At 35.6% G+C, this 20011-nt stretch overlaps 1 protein-coding gene across 4 annotated transcripts in view; it reads left to right on the forward strand.

Moving 5' to 3' along the window:
* The window catches only part of SPAG16 (sperm associated antigen 16), a 1128509-nt gene that overhangs the window by 485890 nt on the left and 622608 nt on the right, over positions 1 to 20011 (forward strand). The window contains exon 12 of one of the 4 annotated variants that reach the window (XM_037849698.1): positions 9423 to 9476. The exons of the other annotated variants lie outside the window; for them this stretch is intronic. The gene's annotated coding sequence lies outside the window, so the exon portion shown is untranslated. Of the gene's footprint in view, positions 1 to 9422; positions 9477 to 20011 lie in introns of those variants that run through there. 4 annotated transcript variants of the gene reach the window in all.

Genomic DNA, 20011 nt, shown 5'->3' on the forward strand with positions numbered 1-20011 from the left:
CATGAGCACTTGAAAAGTATGTGTATCCTGGTGATTTGGGATGTTATGTTCTGTATATGTCTGTTAAATCTAATTCATTTATCAGATTGTTTAGGTTTTCAGTTTCCTTATTCGCCTTCTGTCTGGTTGATCTATCTATAGGAGATAGTGATGTGTTGAAGTCTCCCACAATTATTGTGGAAACATCAATTGCTTCCTTTAGTTTTGCCAGTGTTTCTCTGATGTATTTTGTGGCACCTTGATTGGGTGCATAGACATTTATGATTGTTATTTCTTCTTGTTGAATTGCCCCTTTTATTAGTATGTAGTGGCATTCTTTGTCCCTCAAAACATCCCTGAATTTAAAGTCTATTTTATCTGAGATTAATATTGCTACACCTGCTTTCTTTTGGCTGTAGCTTGCATGAAATATTTTTTTCCATCCTTTCACTTTCAATTTCTTTGTGTCCCTGTGTCTAAGATGAGTCTCTTGTATGCAACATATTGATGGTTCATTTTTTTTGATCCATTCTGCTAATCTATATCTTTTAATTGGGGAGTTTAATCCATTTACATTCAACATTATAACCGTGAAGGCATTTCTTGAATCAGCCATCTTATCCTTTGGTTTATGTTTGTCATATATATTTTTCCCCTCTGTCTATTAATATCCTTTATTGTACCCATACCGAATCTCTTTAGTACTGAACCTTTCTCCAAGTCTCTCTGTCCTTTCTTTGTTTCTCTGTCTGTAGGGCTCCCTTGAGTATCTCCAGTAGGGCAGGTCTCTTGTTAGCAAATTCTCTCAGCATTTGTTTGTGAAAAATTTAAGGTCTCCCTCAAATTTGAAGGAGAGCTTTGCTGGATAAAGTATTCTTGGTTGGAAATTTTTCTCACTCAGAATTTTAAATATATGGTGCCACTGCCTTCTTGCCTCCATGGTGGCTGCTGAGTAGTCACTACTTAGTCTTCTGCTGTTTCCCTTTGTATGTGTTGAATTGCTTTTCTCTTGCTGCTTTCAGAACTTGCTCCTTCTCTTCCGTGTTTGACAGTGTGATTAGAAGATGTCTTGGAGTGGGTTTATTTGGATTTATTCTATTTGGAGTTCGCTGAGCATTTATGAATTGTGTATTTATGTTGCTTAGAAGATTTGGGAAGTTTTCCCCAACAATTTCTTTGAATACTCTTCCTAGACCTTTACCCTATTCTTCCCCTTCTGGAACACCAATGAGTCTTGTATTCGGACGTTTTATATTATCTATCATAACCCTGAGGTCCGTTTTGATTTTTTCAATTTTTTTCCCCATTCTTTCTTTTATGCTTTCATTTTCCATTCTGTCATCTTCCAGGTCACTGATTCGTTGTTCAACTTCCTCTAGTCTTGTACTATGAGTGTCCAGAAACTTTTTAATTTGGTCAACAGTTTCTTTAATTTCCATAAGATCATCTGTTTTTTTATTTAGTCTTGCAATGTCTTCTTTATGCTCTTCTAGCGTCTTCTTGATATCCTTTGTATCCCGTACCATGGTCTCATTGTTCATCTTTAGTCCTTTGAGTAGCTGCTCTAGGTGCTGTGTCTCTTCTGATCTTTTGATTTGGGTGCTTGGGCTTGGGTTATCCATATCGTCTGTTTTTTTCATATGCTTTATAATTTTCTGTTGTTTTTGGCCTCTTGGCATTTGCTGAACTTGATAGGGTTCTTTTAGGATTTGTAGACCAATTGAAGTCCTTATCTCTAGTTTATCAGGTCTACAGCTTCGTGGAGTACACTTTCTCTAACTAACCAGCAGGTGGCGTCTATGAGCCACCTGTTCTCCACAAGCCAGTTCTCCCCTGCTTTGCCTTTGTGGTGAGTGGGGGAGTGAGTCTTGTGGGGTCCAACTGGTGTTCCAAGCTTGCATGTGTAGTTGGTGTTGCCCGCCCTGTATATGGGGCATGTTCCTGGGCAGTCAGGGAGGGGTGGTGGCTCTAACAATCAAATCTCCCTGGTGATCCTGGAGTTTTAAAGCTGCTGAAATAGTCTAATCCTTCAGTTCAGTCCTGCCACAGTTTGTCTCTGCCACTGACCCACAAGTCCTTGGTATTGGCATATGGCTCCTGAGACTTGCGAGTGGGTCCCTCTTCCAGGCCGTGCACCCCCTGGTCCTTTGTTGAGGGATGACTGTGCTATGTCACAGGTGAGTGCCGTCCCCCCAGGGCAGTTCTGGGCTGCTGGGCTGTGTAGGGAGGCTCCCAGTCTGCTGAAATGATGGCTGAATGGGGCTTTGTTAATTCACACTGCTCCATCTTCCCAACTCTGGGACAATCAGCTGAGGTTGCAGGGAAGTCTAATGTCCACGCCCAGTTTTGTGGTGTGTGACTGTTATTTGAAGCACTTCCATCACACTGGGTTGTCTGGGGCAGCTCTGGGCTATGGGGCTGGCAATGGGCAGGAATGTTTCCTGTCCACCAGGATGATGGCTGTGAGTGGACACCCCCCTTTTCTTGGGAAATTGTGGTGTTTAGTGAATTTTCTCAGCCACTGGATTATTGCCTTTTGTCTCAGAGCTCTCTTAGTTCTGCTCTTGTCTTGACCTGCCCAAATTGCAAGTCTTTGAAGCTTTCTGTATTGGGCTTCTTAGAGTAATTGTTTTAGAAAAAGAAAAAAGGATTAAAAAAAGCAAAAAAAAAAAAAAAAAAAAAAAAAGGGCCCTCCTCACAGATCTAATGGGTTATTGAAATGCTAAGAGACAAAGCAATTATGGCCATTAAGGAAAGGTCCACAGGGCAGAGAGATCAGCTTTTCTTCAGGATTTGCATATGAGCCTCAGGGCCTGAGCTCTGCCCTTCCCCTTTCTATGTTCACCAGAACTCCAAATATCCTCTGCTTTTATTTTGGAGCTTTTCGTGCTGTTTTTTTCTATGCCTGTCTCCTCTCTGCTGGGCTGGCTGCTCTCAGATTCTTTGGTGTCTGGTCTCAGTCTATCTATGGTTGGAGTTTGGATCAGTAGAATGAGTTTCCGAAAAGGGTTGCCACTGTAGTTCTCCCTTCTCCTTCCCGGAGCTGACAGCCCCTCCTCCCACGGGACTGAGCCTGGCAGGGAGGGGTGGGGGTCCCCTGGCCACAAAAACTTACAGATTTCACTGATTTCAGCAGTTCCACATTTTCATGAGTGTTGTATGAAGTATGCCCAAAGTCAGATTGCTCTGTGGTGTCCAGTCCACGCAGTTCCTGGCTTTCTACCTACTTTCCTGGAGGAGTAACTAAAACATACAGCTCACCAGTCTGCCATCTTGCCCCACCTCCACCCTTTAGTATTGCATGTAGGGTAATTCTATTGGTGATGAACTCCCTCAGCTTCTGTTTAGCTGAGAATATCTTCCTAATCTTTCCCTCATTTTTGAAAGAGAGTTTCGCTGAGTATGAAATTCTTGATTTGCAATTGTTTGTTTCCGCACTTTAAGTATTTCAATCCACTGCCTTCTTGCCTCTGTGGTTTCTTATGAGAAATCAGCATTCAATCTAGTAGGCACTCCCTAGTACAAAGCATGTTTATTTTCTCTCACAGCTTTCAGAACTCTTTCCTTGTTCTTTGCATTTGACATTGTGATCAGTATATAATGGGGTATATTTTTCTTCCTGTGTATTCTGGTTTCATGTCTCTGAGCTTCTTGGATGTGTATATTCATGAAGATATTTCTCAGTGTATTATGAATATGCATTACTTCTCAAATGTCTTAAGTTAAAAAGTTCTCTGTCATTATTTCTTTGCTATTCCTTCTGCCCTTTTCTCTTTTTCTTCTCCTTCTGGGGCCCCCATAATGTTTATTTTGTTGTACTTATGGTGTCCCAGAGCTGCCTTAGCTATTTTTGCTATTTTACATACCTAGGTCATTGAATTTAACTGGAGCTTTTGTTTATAAACATTATACATCAGAATCTTAACCTTTATTTTCAAATCCATATTTAAGAAACTCTTCAACCTTTTACAAAATATAGTAAAAACTTCTTACTACATCAATGAAGTGTGTTTAAAAAAATCAGGATGTTTTTAATTAATATTCAAATGTTGTCCTTAATTGCTCACTTTAGTCTTATTCAGAACACCCTTAATAGCAGGGAATTACTTTCATAATTCTCTTATTGTATTCTAAAAAGAGCAGCTGAATTTGAAATGAACTTTATTTTAATTACAATGACGAAAAGTTAATATGGTATTTTGTTCCATCTGAGTTTGGGCATTTTATTCCAGATGAACCATTCAAGAAGTGAAATTGTATTGGGCATAACTTATATGCACATTATTCAGTTTTCATATGTTAACTCTAGTTATAATGGTAGCCTACTTTTATAGGCAATATTTTTGAAAAGAAGTATCTAGCCTCTCTTTAAATACAAAACACTGCTAAGAAATAGATCCTGATCTATGTTCTCTTTCCTTCCCTTTTTAGCTATTTGGGTTGGAGTTTTTCCATTCCCTTTTTATATTTTATACTTTTCTTTTCAACTTTTCTCTCCATAATACTTATCTCCAAAACCAGTTCTTGAGATGTCAGTCATACAGTTGTTGGACTAGTAGCACAAGGAACAAACTACATCTTAGAAAATATCCTTATATCTCACAATTTAAATAGGTAAATTTTATTCAGTGTCTTTTAAACCATTACTGCATTTAATCTTAAAACACCCTATAAAATAGACACTAAAAGTATCCTCTGCATCTTATAAATGAAGAAATTGTTAGACTTAGATAAGGTTAGTGACTTCTAAGATTACAATTGATAAATGACTTAGAATTTGAACACAGATCTGCCTTAAAACAAAGTTCATGTTTTGACCTCTACTATACATTCATTATTAATTACATGAATCTAAATCTTTAGATTACCCCAAATTCTTTTCAATTTGGATTTAGAATTATAATTCCTTCCTTATTTGGACATTGTTAAAATTAATAAATAGTTTCTGAGCATGTAGCAACTGATGGTGAAGGGTTGTGGTGGTAATGTGACTCAATGAAAATAAAAACCAGAAATGATTAAGAAAAAAAGAATTATGGGTGACCCCTATTTAAATATACAATTGTAGGTAAATGAGAATTAATTCCAATAGTCTGAGATGATTTTCTGTCCAATATGGTAGTTTTGAGATAAATTCCATAAGTATTATAAGCAATGAGATTTTATGTTTAGAAACAATTAAAGATTTATGTTACCAAACTGGAAAAAATATTTTCATTTGTATGAACAGATTAGTGGTTGACATTAGATATTTTACACAGTATCAATCTATAAACTTCAAATGTAATTGATCAATATATAAAACCAATATTAATATAACTAGTTGTTTATATATTTATGATTTTGCATCAGGAAAAAGCCTTAAATCCTTTGGTTTTCAAGCTTTTTCATTCAGATATTAATATATCCTTCATATAAAAAGTCTAACATCTGTGTGCCAATTTGGATATATTATGTTCCCCAAGAAAAAAACCATAATCTTTTAATCCAATTTTTTGGGATATTGGGATTAGGTTGTTTCCATGGAGATGTGACCACCTTACTGTGAGTGACACCTTTGATTAGGGTGTGCCTCTTGATTGAATGTTTCTGTGGAAGTGTGGCCCTGCCTGTAATTCAGGAAGTGTGATTCAGCCTGGGTCTTGATTAGTTTACCTGAGTACTATAAGAGCTCAGACAGAAGGAGTGCAGAAGAGCTACAGCCATGAGGGACACTTTGAAGAATGCACAGGAGTTAAGAGAGGAGCTGAAACACAACCTAGGAGCAAGCAGATGCCAGCCACATGCCTTCCCAGCTAACAGAGATTCTCTGGATGCCAATAACTGTACTCCAGTGAAGGAACCCAATTGTTGAGACCTTACCTTGGACACTTTATGGCCTTAAGACTGTAATTGTTTAACCAAATAAACCCACTTTATAAAAGCCAATCCGTTTCTGGTATTTTGCATAATGGCAGCATTAGCAAACCAGAACACTCAGCAACTCTACTCATAGATAACTAGCTAGGAGAAGTGAAAGCATGTTTTCCCAAAGATGTGTAAGTGAATGTTCATAGTAGCATTACTCACAATATCCAAATAGTGGAAATAACCCATATATCCTTCAACTGGTAAGTGCATTAAAAAAAATGGGTATTTCTATAGAATGGAATATTATCCAGACATCTAAAAGAATGAAGAACTGATGCATGTTAAAACACGGATGAAGCTTAAAAACATAATACTCCCAGAAAGAAGTCAAACACAAAAGAACATATGTGATACTATTTGTATGAAATGTTCAAAACAGGCAAATCTATATAGACAAAAAGTAGATGAGTTTTCTCTAGAGGTGAAGGTAAGAATGGGGATTTACTGTTAATGGGCATGGGGTTTTGGGTGGAATGATGGCAATGTTCTAAAAGTAGAATGTGATAATGGTTGCACAGCTCTGTAAATATACTTAAAATCATAAAATTGTACAATTAACATAGATGAATTTTATGGTTTATAAACTACAATAAATTCTCAATAAAGCAGTCACAAATATTTGAGGATCCACAGACATGTTTCTAAAGAAAATTCTAACCATATTTTAAGGGAGGAGAATAATAGGCTAAATGTTTTCCTAATATATATCTTTTCCTATAAAATCAATACAATTACAATTGTTTTCTCTTAAAATAAACACAACATGCATCCTGGCATATCTAATATTTATCAAGTTTCAAGAATGTGAATAAGAAATAGCAAATGGAGAATTGTCCATAATTTCTAATAATGTTTTGATGTTTTTAATGAAAGCAGATTGTTCTTTCTTTGGAGAGTATTGCCATCTTAATATTAAGTCTTCTGATTCATGAACATAGGATGTGTTTGTATTTATTTAGATCTTATTTCATTTCTTTCAGTGTTTCATTGTTTTGAGTATATGTCTTGTACTTCTTCTGTTAAATGCATTTCCAAGTATTTGATACTTCTTGACTCTATTGTGAATGGAATTCCTTTCCTACTTTCATATTTCTCTATAAATTTTGTCAATGCATGCTTCTCCCATCTTTCTCGTTTAATTTCCATTTATCCTTCCTATCTATCACCATGTTGACTTCATTCCAAAGCAGTAGAATAGTCTTAAACAAAATCTCTTAACTTTATCTGGAATTAGAATTAAATTAAAAAAAAAAAGTCATCTTAGAACCAAACCAGTTTACCAGGGATTTTCCATTCAAGAAATTGCAAATGTCATACCAAATTTTCAGTGGTGTTTTATATAAGAATAGTAACCCCAACCCTCCTAAAAGTGGCACTGTTCTTCCACATAACACAATAGATTCAACAGTGCCAATGTTTGTCTATGCTTTATACCAACTGAAGAAATTTGAGTCAATTCAGAAAGCAGTGAAACACAAGATTTTACAACCATATTTCTAATCTAGTCTCCCCTTGACTTTATATTTTTTGGAATTTTGATATCATTATCACCTTCAGTATAAAAGCTTAATCCTAACTGTTGTGAAGAGTAGAAAATTAGGCACTTAAAGATACTATTGTTTGTGAGCAAAACTTTCTAAAGATAGAATAGCCCACTGTTTTAGTTTCTTAGGCTTCTTAAAGCAGATACCATGAAATGGTTCAGCTTGAACAATAAGAATTTTATTCCATTGTGGTTAATGTCTGAAAAAATTTCCAAATCAAAGCATTATCAAGACAGTGCTTTCTTCCTGAAGACCAGCTGCCAGCAATCCTGGGTCCTCTGCCACACAGCAAAGCACATGGCAGCATCTGCTGGTCTTTCCCTTCTCTTCCGGGTTTGTTGCTTTCTGCTTCTTGCTTCTGTGGCTTTCTTTTTCTCTCTCTGTAGTTATTCTGTTTATAAAAGACTCCAGTAATAGGATTAATTTCTATTCTCAGTAAGTTGGATCACACCTTAACTGAAGTAGCCTCATCAAGAGACTTCTTCGAATGGATTTATACCCACAGAATGTATTAGACTTAAGAATATGTTTTTCTGGAGTACATACAGCTTCAAACCACCACATTCACCAAGTGGCTAAAGGATCAAATCCCACCAGCTGGTAAATTGAATGTGTATGGATTAAAATAAATAGACAATATTTGCAAGTCTTTATATGTGTATCTTCAAATCTGGTCTGGCTTACTTGGAAAATAGTTATTGCCAAAATAACCATAAAACTGTGAAATAGAGGAGTGGAAAATAATCTGTGCCTGTTGTTTGTGAAGCAAAGACTTTCTATACTTCTAATTTATGATCTAGGAACAAGCTGTCTTCAAGACAATAATTCTATACTTGGGCAATACAAAATTTGCAACCTGTCACTAAATTCTGTGACTTCACTTATACCCATTGTTTCCATCATCTACTAGAAGATAAGAAGTGCATAATTATATCTTAGGAGATTGGCAGATAGTCCTGATATATGCCATATTAGCACCACAGTTGAATATAGGTTTTGCCAAACACAGAATATGCATGTTTCAGGGCATTAAAAGAAGCTAAGATCTTTCCACTCTGTACAAATTAGACAAACCATGCAGGCAGATGTACAGAGAGTGAATTCCAAAAAGAGCTAGGCTGAGAATGAGCCTAGGTATGAGAAACCAGAAGAAAATGGGAGTTTGAAGGAAAGAACAAGATGATGGGAAGAGACAATCTGAGACTGAACTTTTAAAGCTGATATGTCAATCCAAAACTCATTTACTTATAGTCATAGGTCACTGAATTTAGGGGCAAATTTGGGAGGGGTGAGAGTATTCTAAGCTTGGGAACAATTACGCTCCTGAAAATTATCATGACAATCTAATATTTAATATGTGTGATAATTAGTTTATTTGAAAAGTTTTGAAGTTGCTCTACTCATTTATAAACTGAGAATGGAAATTATATAAATGCCAACTTATATTGTTATAAATTCCATGTAAGATATAAGCATTAACTTAAACATGGTGTCATTTGTAGCAAATTACCTCTTTTAGGTCACCAATACAACAATAATGAAAAGAACATGAGCAAAGGCAAAACTTTTTGTTGGCATTTTTCTTATATTGTAATGAGAAACTTGAGATATTTCTCAACTCCCTTTATGATACCACTGCTTTTAACCTACCTGGAGTGGTTTTGAGAACATGGGCCAGTTGATGAGAGATGATAAGGAAGGACTGTTTTAGATCACAGCAATCCATAAGACAGTGATCAGGACTGGAAAAAGCTCAGTCAAACAAAAGGGGAGATAGGAGGTATTATAGATTCATTGATGTTAGCCATCTTGCTTATAGCCAGAACTCATCTGAGTTAGAGAATTTTTAAGCAATCACAATTTTTACTAGAAAAAAATCAAATGATTCATGTCTTTTTATGCATATGAGTTTGGCATTCAATTTCTTATCATGATCTGATTGTGTAACTCCATAATTTTCTGAAATAGTCTACTATTATATTTTCCCAGGCACAGTGTGAAAAAAGAATAGTTGCTTTTGAGAAAAATTCAAACAAGCACCCACCTTCATTTTGAAGACAAAAGGCAATAATGTATACTCTTAATGTTGTACTGAAAGAATAAACGTATGATTCCCTAAAATGAATAATATTAAGAACGCTCAAGATTTACAAAAGAACCAAGGTGTTAAAAGGAACAAAATGTATAAACTGTCTTTGATTATTCAGAGTAAATTTGTAGGTTTTTCATTTGGTGGATTATTCAGACTCTTTGCTTCTCTTTTCTTAATCTTAATGTTTTCCTTACACTACTTGTTATCACTTCCAGGAAAAAAAAGAATAGTGGACTAAAAATGCAAAAACAGAAGCAAACACCAAAATCATAGCAATTTCCATCAACTATTCAGAATAATTGTCTTTAGAATAGAAAAAAAAAAATAGAAACAGAAAAATTAGCAAATCAGGAACAGAAGTTACTACACAAGAAGATGAAAGAGTTTTAGGTAGCTATTTTAAGTGGATTGGTAGTCTTGTCTCATATGGTTTATATCCCAGGGTACTGACACATAGGGAACTTTTGTTTTCTCTATCAGACCTTTATCTGTCTGTAAAGCAGATATATCTGTATAACCTCTGTATACGTAAGAACCAGTAAATAACATAAAATTTGAGTAAGCTAGATAATTCTAGAAAAAGTAGTTGCAGATCAGCTTTAGTGGTCACCTATAACAACCAGGTAGAAGGAGGGTCCCCTGGAATATGGCAAACTGATAGATTAGGCAAAAATCACAGGAGGTAGAATAATCTTCCATCTCCTGAGAATCAAGAACTTAAGATGGACCTAGTAAAAAGTAAGGAGGTAATAATGAGGCATAATACATAGAAAAGTCAAGTGACACATTTTATGACAAAGATTTGATGGCTTTTGATGTTGAGGGGGAAGGTACAAAGGTAGAAAGGAGTAGGGAGACAGACTTTCCCTCTGTATTGTATTGTAAGCCAAGCTTCCCACTGTGTTTCTTGTAGTCTCAAGAGATAAAGTCTCTAAGGGAGCAAAACTGTTAAGTTGTTCCAGAGGTTCCAACTGTGAGCCTGAGGGGCTCACAGCATTCCCATGTACAGTTTTTGTCTCCCAGGACCACAAGAAAACTAAAAATTCCACTTTAGTTTTCAGTGACTTTCTGCTTAGCTTCTTAGCTTCTAACCTTCAGTATCTTAAGAATGAGAAAATTCCTTGAGCAGAAAACCATTATCAAATATTGGGCCCACATCGCTGTACCTTTCTTCTTTCCAAAATTACCAACCTTCAAATTTTTTTTTTCAGCTCTGAACTCCAATTTATTCAGTAAATATTATTGATTACCTGTCATATACAATGCTAGGTGCTAAGGGAAAATTGAGAGCAAAATTATATGTGGCTTTTGTCCTTATGGACTCAGACTTAATCAAGTAATTACACAAACACTAGTAAATCTGAGGTTGCAATAGGTATTTGGAAGGAAGTATATGGTGCTTAAAGACTATGTTAGGTGAATTTGATTTTTTTTTTGAAGAGCTCAGGAAAGGATTCTCTCAAGAAATGATGCTTTAGCTCAAATTAAGGACAAGTAAGTGTTAGTTAAGGGAGTGGGTAGGAGTAAATAGAATTCCTTGAAGAGAATTCATGGAAGAATTGGAGAGAAAAATCAATGTTCTAGAAATTCAAAAGCTTTGTGAAATACGATATTATGAGAAGACTGAATGTGATACTAGAGGCGAATTCATGCAGGCTTTTTAAGCCAAGCTAAAAAACTTCATCCTCAAACCAATGGGAAGCCACTGAAGATTTTGAGCAAGGGAATAGCATCACTGGAATGTTTTTTGGACATATTAGTTGGCTGCAGTGTGGCCTGACTCCTGTATTTTATTAAATTTCATAATATCGATTTTACTCTTTGTGAGTCTAAAATTCAAAGAGATTATCAGGCATATTCATGGTCATAGAGCTGATAAGTGATGTAGTGTGGACTCCAACTCAGGATTTTATTTCTTGGCCCTGTAATCCAAGTTGCCAATGTGAAAGAGAAAGCACATATGCAGAAAAGATTTAAAGGTAAATATCAACTGTTCAGTTTGTTTGTCAAGTGACACCTAGAGGACAGAAGTTAGTCTCTGGCTCTTTGTTTTCAAATTGGAAGAAAAAAAGAGAGAAAGACTGGGTTGATGGAGAATTTGGTGTCATGGCATGTAGTTGAAATAACTAGGTATGTCCATCCTAAAGAAGAAAAATATGGATGAGTAGAGCATGGCAGCTGTCTTCAAATATTGAAGTTTGAATTTATTCTTTATGGCTCCAAAAGGTAAACAAGACCAATAAGGTTAAGATATAGGGAAGTGTATTTCAGGTATTTTAAAGAATTGTCTGAAGATGGGTGTTGTCAAAACTATAGTGGGGGTTTCCCAACTATTGGAAGTATTTAAGCAGATGTGAAAGAAGGGAGCTAATTCCGTCTCTGTGTTCCTGCAAAAGAAACTTTATTCTACTCATTCCTACAGGTTTTTATAGCATACAAGGTAGTCTCCTATGTGACTGTTCTCAGGTGTCTCAGGGAGGGTGCATTTTAAAGTCAGGAGGACATGATGGTATGGGTATACAAGGATGAGATGGTAAACATAAGGGACAATCTCTTTGGGGCTGGGCAGGAGATAGGATCTTGGAAAGAGCTCCGCATCCTTATCCTTATCTAAGTGGCCTGCCTTCAGGCACACAAAATCTCGGCCTTCTCACAACCTTTTGTAAGGTGGCCTCTCTGTAAAACTTATCAAGCCAGGGAACCTTCCGTGTCTCCACATCTCCCCCCTTTTTGTTACAATTACAATTATATGTAATGATATAGATGTCATGGGAGTTTTTTGAGGGAGTGCGGTGTTTTCTTAAGCTGTTTTACCTGCACCGGAGTTAGCTTCGGGAGGTATTTTTTTTGTCCAGTTGTTATAGTGTAGCATCGTTGGTCCTCTGGGAAACAGGACATTGGGCTCCAGGGTTCCATTGGGCTGTTCTGTGACAGATAACCTTTTAAAAATAACTGAAATTATAATTAGCAGTATTACGTTGTTGTTTGATGTTATGCACATTTTAGTAACCAAAAGGTTAGAAGTTTTTAATTTTTACAACATTGTTTAAACATTTTTTCTGCAATTTATAACATATTACATGAATTTAATCATTTTTAGTAGTTTATTTATTTATTTTTTCTAAGGTGAAAGAACAAATTTTTTGTAACTGTTGGGAATAAAAAGATATTCTTTAGGGTTTGACCTTGAGAAAGCAAAATGTTAAAAATTATTAGGTTTGAAACAGTATATATGTATATTTTATTTAGTTAAAGTTAAGGAAAAGACTTAGCTCTTTTAAAAGTGAGAAGACAATATTTTTAAACAACCAAGGACATGATAAATTTAACATATGTTGAGTGCAAGCAGTTATTTTAATAAAAGAGACTTTTTGCATCCTACACTGATTACTCAGAAAAACACTTTTACAACCTTTTATTAAGAAATAACACCTCAATAATTTAAGGAAACTTTTTTCTTAATAAAAACAGTAGAAGACCATAACATGAGGAGCTTGCAGTATGATGAGGAATGTTTTATATTTTGTGAATTATTAGGCACATACCCATAACATTGAATATTAATTATTGCTTTGGGTGGTGGTTAAAATATTTAATGCTATTTGGTTTTATAAAACCACTTTTTTTTCTTTAAGTTGTGAGGTTCTATTGTTAACCAGTGTTATTACTAGTTTTTACCATTTTTTAACTTTGACCACAGAAATAATTGTTTTCACAAACTTTTTACAGCTTTCTGTATTTATCTTTCAATCTTGACTACAGAAATAAATTTTTCATTTTACAAAACTTCTACAACTTTCTGTATTCATCTAGGCTTTATCCCACATCCCTATCAATTCAGGCTTTATCCCACACTTTTAAACAATCAGTCATTTAGGACAAAGCTACTTTCCTTTACCACTTAATTTGAAAAACATTCTTTATACCTTCTATACAACATGCTATTACCAGCAAAATCAAACTTGTTAGAATGGTGCTAAATATTTAAAATAAAACATTCTTTATAGAGAAAGGGAGTTAAAGTTCTCATTATCAGATTCCTTAGTAGAGATATTATTTTATGACACTGGTTTGACAATTTGCACTTTTGCTGATTTTTAAATTGTATTAGTTACTTTTGATGTCCTTACAGCAATTTTAGGGTTTTTGCAAGGACCCTTTTGACTACATCCTTTTTTACTTCTTAATTTTAAAAACTGATAGGCTAGCACATTTACATTATTATTTCTTTTATTTAATTGCTTTGGAAGGCTTTATATTAAAGCAGAGGTGGAAGTCTGCATATTTTTAAACTGTAACTTTTTTTAACTTACAGATTTCTTTGTCTTTCTTGAGACAGTTTGCTATAGCTAGCCATACCACACGTAAAGTTTAGCTGACTGCAGCTATAGCTCATTAACAATTTTAATGACACTTTTTAAATTTAGACCAATTATTAAAAATAGTTTTTAAGGGAGATGTAGCTGGCACATTTTGAGAGTATCCCATGGCTGAGCAATAGCAAAAGAAATTATAAAGACAGAACATAGGAGTAGGAGTTGTTTAAATGTAACTGGTTTTTCACACAAATGCAAACTGTGCAAACTGCACAAAATTTAAAAGGAGAACTACAAATTTGGGGTTACAGTTAGTGGGGCTCAAACCCACTGAGTTTGCATGCATGACCCTTGGATTAACTTACTAATTGAAACAAAAGAAAGCAAAGTGAACACAATAAACCAAAAATTATACACTTACTCAGCACAGGGAAAGTCTGAATTGCAAAGCTACCTTAACTCAGATGCGTTTGGTGTTTGTCTGTGGCGGGCGCTTTCACTTGGACTTTCCAGTCCCAGTACTCTAGGAAAAATTTCTGGGCAGCTGGTTAAGCATAATGGGGCAAACAAGATCACCAGCTAATGCTGCCTTGGGAAGACAGTGTTGCAAAACTAGTGTGGCACCTCCAGGGAGGGAAGGCGGCAGCGGTTGCGTTAAAGGAGGAAGGGGAAGGAGCGAGGATGTAGTTGTTTTCCCCACTGCCTTTATCAGCTGGCAACATGGGAGCCGAGGGCTTGGGAGGTGGAAGACATTCATCGGAGAGAGCAGTGGTCTCTCTCTTAGGTACCTTAGTTTCCTAAGCCTCAGTCTCAGCAATATGAAGAGGGGCCAGGCAGTGCGAACAAGAGCCCATGTAGTAAATGTTTTAGAGGGAACTTTCTGTCCTTGCTCAAAGTGGCGCTTTAAATTTCATCCAATGCACTCCCACACATCTAAGTCTAATGTGCCTTCCTCAGGAAACCAAGGGTTGTGTTGAACAACATTATGCAATAAAGAGTACAAATTATTTTCTGAAACAGTAGCTCCACTAGCCTGCAGCAGCCGTTGTAAAGTTAAAACATACCGGCACTGGGGAACACTGAGAGACTGACCCATATTGTTGAGTGGCTGAGACTACTGAACCACCATGAGACAACTCGATTGTACTTACTGTGCAGCTTCCAAACGTCGTCGTCAGGACTGGAACTCCTCACATAGGGCACCAATTGTGAAAGAAAGAAGCCAACTCTGTCTCTGTGTTCCTGCAAAAGAAACTTTATTCTACTCATTCCTACAGGTTTTTATAGCATACAAGTTAGTCCCCTACGCGACTGTTCTCAGGTGTCTCAGGGAGGGTGCATTTTAAAGTCAGGAGGACATGACAGTATGTGTATACAAGGATGAGATGGTAAACATAAGGGACAATCTCTTTGGGGCTGGGCAGGAGATAGGATTGCAGAAGGAGCTCAGCATCCTTATCCTTATCTAAGTGGCCTGCCTTCAGGTACACAGAATCTCGGCCTTCTTACAACCTTTTGTGAGGCGGCATCCCTATATAACTTATCAAGCCTGGGAACCTTCCATGTCTCCACAAGCAGATATTAAACATTTGTAGAAAACATGTATTCTTTGGGTAAAGAATCAAACCCTGTGATGTCTAAGGGCTCTTCCAACCCTCAATTCTGTGGTTCTCTGATATATGATTTCTTGTAGGCTTTCAAATTTGTTAAATGCAGAAAAGAACTCAATTATAAAAGTGCACTAAAATGCCTATAATGCAAATAAACTTGCTCATGGTTGAAGCTGCTTTTAATTTTAAAATATCTTCTTATAAAAATGCCTGTTATAATGTCTAAGGCATTGTTAAAAGCCAGGTGCTAGGCAGTGTGGCAAGTTATAAATACCACCTTATACAATAAAACATCAATGCCTTTAAAAGCTTTCTTGAAATTTATTGATTATTAATAAGAAAATACATATGATAGAAATTGCTGTATTTGTAAAATATATGGAGAATTATTATCAGGTTTTATGTCTAACTTGATTTTTGGTGTAAAATTGATGGTTCCTTTGTTACCCTGAGGCATTATTAATGTGAATATACCTTTTGATTCTGCCACCAGATGGCAGAAGTAGGTATTACTTAGGTAAAGTTTAAAATTGAGATTTCTTTAAACAGATAAGCTATCATGGGTAAATTTAACGTTCTGGGAATGCCCAGGAATGACTATGGTCTGTTAATTTCTGATGGATATAGTAGGAACAAGTTCACAGAAATGTTGCTATATTAGGTAACTTTCTTGGGGTAGAGTAGGAACATGTTGGAAGTAAAGTAGTTATCTTAGGTTAGTTGTCTTTTTCTTATTCCCTTGTTATGCTCTCTTTGAAACGTTCTTTTATTGTATTTTTTAAATTATTTTTTTTAATTTTTTAATTTTTCATACAGTTGATTTAAAAAAAAATTAAAAAAAAAACAAGCAAAAAATATGTAGAGCCCCCTTGAGGAGCCTGTGGAGAATGCAGGGGTATTGGCCTACCCCACCTCAATGGTTGCTAACATGACCACAGACATAGGGGACTGGTGGTTTGATGGGTTGAGCCCTCTACCACAGGATTTACCCTTGGGAAGACTGTTGCTGCAAAGGAGAGGCTAGGCCTCCCTATAATTGTGCCTAAGAGCCTTCTCCCGAATGCCTCTTTGTTGCTCAGATGTGGCCCTCTCTCTCTACCTAAGCCAACTTGAAAGGTGAAATCACTGCCCTCCCCTCTACGTGGGATCAGACACCCAAGGGAGTGAATCTCCCTGGCAATGTGGAATATGATTCCCGGGGAGGAATATAGACCTGGCATCGTGGGATGGAGAACATCTTGTGGACCAAAAGGGGGATGTGAAAGGAAATGAAATAAGCTTCAGTGGCAGAGAGATTCCAAAAGGAGCCGAGAGGTCACTCTGGTGGGCACTCTTACGCACAATATAGACAACCCTTTTTAGTTTCTAAAGAATTGGGGTAGCTGGTGGTAGATACCTGAAACTATCAAACTACAACCCAGAACCCATGAATCTCGAAGACAATTGTATAAAAATGTAGCTTATGAGGGGTGACAATGGGATTGGAAAGCCATAAGGACCACACTCCACTTTGTCTAGTTTATGGATGGATGAGTAGAAAAATAGGGGAAGGAAACAAACAAACAAACAAACAGACAAAGGTACCCAGTGTTCTTTTTTACTTTAATTGCTCTTTTTCACTTTAATTATTATTATTGTTATTTGTGTGTGCGTGCTAATGAAGGTGTCAGGGATTGATTTAGGTGATGAATGTACAACTATGTAATGGTACTGTGAACAACTGAATGTACGATTTGTTTTGTATGACTGCGTGGTATGTGAATATATCTCAATAAAATGAAAATTTAAAAAAAAAGAATATAAGGCGAGAGTTTTACAAATTTTTAAATAAAAGTTTAAACTGCAAAAAAAATTGAGATTCTTTACTATTTTTTACATAATTAGATTAAGTTAAAAGTCACAATTGGATTTTTTTTAATAGCTCGCATAACAAGTTTGGTAATGATAAAGATGAAAAATATTGGTTAAAATAAGACTTTGGAATTAAATTCATTATAATGTTTTGTTATTTTGTTTTTCTTAAAGTATTACCTTAGAGTAGTATTTTTCTTTTTCTTTTTCCTTTATTAAAGAAAGAAAACTCTTACAAGGAATTTTCATTGACATATAATGTATGAGGTAAATATCTTAATTATTCCATTATATATAAATAATTTCTATATGTTCCAAAAGGCAGTCAGTAGACACATAAAAAGGAGTAAATTTAGAAGCATTTATACAAATGTAAAATGCAAAGCAAAGAAGAAATTTATAATATAGTTTTTGAGTTAAAACAAATTATTTGAAAAAGGATTGCAAGTATTGTGAATAGGATAAAAGCAAGCACATATACATTGATATAAAACTACTCAACTGGTTTTATAATTTAAAAAATAATAAAATTCATTCATCTAGATTCTAGACATTTTTAAAAAGTCATTCCAAAGGGATACACATATTTCTTTATTATAGCTCTACCTAATTAAGAAAAAAAATGGAAGATCAAGGATACTTTACCTGTTTCCCATATTAATTAAAATTTTTGTTCTGGTATTTATGTTCAGTCCTTTGAAAATTCCAGTTCCTTATATCCATTGATTCTTCAAACTCCTAGGTGTGACTTATCTGATCTATAATAAAGTAAATACTCACATCGAGGACATTTCTCTATTTAGTTATTGTTATGGACAACCTCCTTTTTTACTATTCCAAAAGATTATTTTAATCTTAAACTCTCAGTAACATGAGACAAAGCTGTTTGTGCTTTCCTTCTTATAACACAATATTTCATTGACTTCTATGATACCACATTCCTCAGTGTTCCTCTTTGATCCTGGCCATTCCCTTTCAGTGCACTTTGAAGAGTTCAAGTCCTCTATCTCATTTGTAGATTTGGGAGATCATAAGATTGCTTGATTTCTCCCTCAACAAATTCCTATAAAGTGGTACCATTTGTTTAGTCACCTCCAAACATTGTCTATGTGCTAAAACCTCCTGAATCCTATGTCAGTCCAATTCTATCAACCTCTAGACTTTTATATGCAACTGCTTACTTGAATCTCTCCACTTGGATTTTAAATGCACAAACTATGGAGCCTTGACTCTGGCTTTGTCATTCATATATCATAAAATTGTTATAATTTGGTCTCTTGCTAGCCAGAAAAGGTAGATTTCCAGGTTTGGCATGAAATTAAGAATAGAATACATTGGAAAATTAGAATAGGGTTCCATCCTAAAACCGTCATATAAAAAACTTTGAGACTGAAATAGATAATTGTCCTACTCCAGTCAAAGAAACCAAGTACTGCAATACTTCAGAGTGCTGTCAAGTGGTAAAATTGTAGGGTTTAAAAAATCAAAGCTTAATCAAAGGGAGAAAGGGCCATATAGTGGAGGGAGTTGCCTTAATATGTAAGCTGTAATTCCAGAAAGCCATAGAAAATGGAATGACTGGGGGAAACGGAGAGGTCAGGGTATGGCAAAGGCCCTACATTGTAATGGAGTGTCTTAATTTGCCAGGGTGCTATGACGGATGCCACAGGCTGATTGGCTTAAGCAGTGGGATTTATTTTCTGGTGGATTTGGAGGTTAGATATCCAAAATTAGGATTCTGATAGGCTGTACCAACCCCTGGAGTCTATAGAGTTCTGGTGCTGGCTTACTACAAACCTTTGGGTTCCTTGGCTTGTTCTCTGCTTCTGTAATATGATGATCTCTCTCTCCTGTGTCTCCAGTGTCCCAATTTCCACTGACTTTTGGCTTTTATTTCTGTGCCCGATTTCCTTTGCTTATAAGGACTCAAATTATAATTCAATTTAGCATCATCTGAATAGGATCTTTGAAAATACTATTCACAAATGAACTTATACCTTAAATGATAATAACCTTCTTGAAAGTCTTATTTACAAGTGGGTTCACACCCACAAGAAGATTAAGACTTGAGCGTGTCTTTTGTTGGGTACATGATTCAATTCCCTATACTGGGATATGGTTACCTCACTAAAACTCATTTTTTAAGGAATCAAATTTTGGTGATGGACTATTGAAAAAGTTGAAAGACATGTAAAATAATATAAAATATTTGCTATTAAATGTACGTGTTAGTCTCAAAATCTCAAATAAAAGAAAACTATTTTTTAAATTACATTTTCCTTCATGAATGTCCAGAAATGAAAACTGCATAGGATGTCTTAGGAAAGCGATTTGGGCACATTATGAGCCTCAGCTGTAAAATAAGGAGACTGAAGCTCATCTGAAATGATTACTGTATAGATCAAACAAGAAAGGATATGCAAGGGCATCTTTTCAGTACCTGGTACAGTGTGGTTATTCGGTAAATGTTTGTCCCTTTTCATCCTTCTGACCAAGACCTGATTAAGCAGGAGGGAAACAAACTTACTGGGAATTACCAAATCAATTAATATCTCTGTGGAAACACAAACCCATCAATCCTTGTAAGTTGCTGAAAATCAATGATAGGAATGATTATTTTGTTTCTGTTAGTGAATATGTGATGTAGTACTTACAAGTTATCTCTTGCTGATTTCATTTTTAAAATATTTATTTAAAATACTGTTTTCC

The sequence above is a fragment of the Choloepus didactylus genome, chromosome 9 (genome assembly GCF_015220235.1).
Source record: "Choloepus didactylus isolate mChoDid1 chromosome 9, mChoDid1.pri, whole genome shotgun sequence".
Taxonomy (NCBI): domain Eukaryota; kingdom Metazoa; phylum Chordata; class Mammalia; order Pilosa; family Megalonychidae; genus Choloepus; species Choloepus didactylus.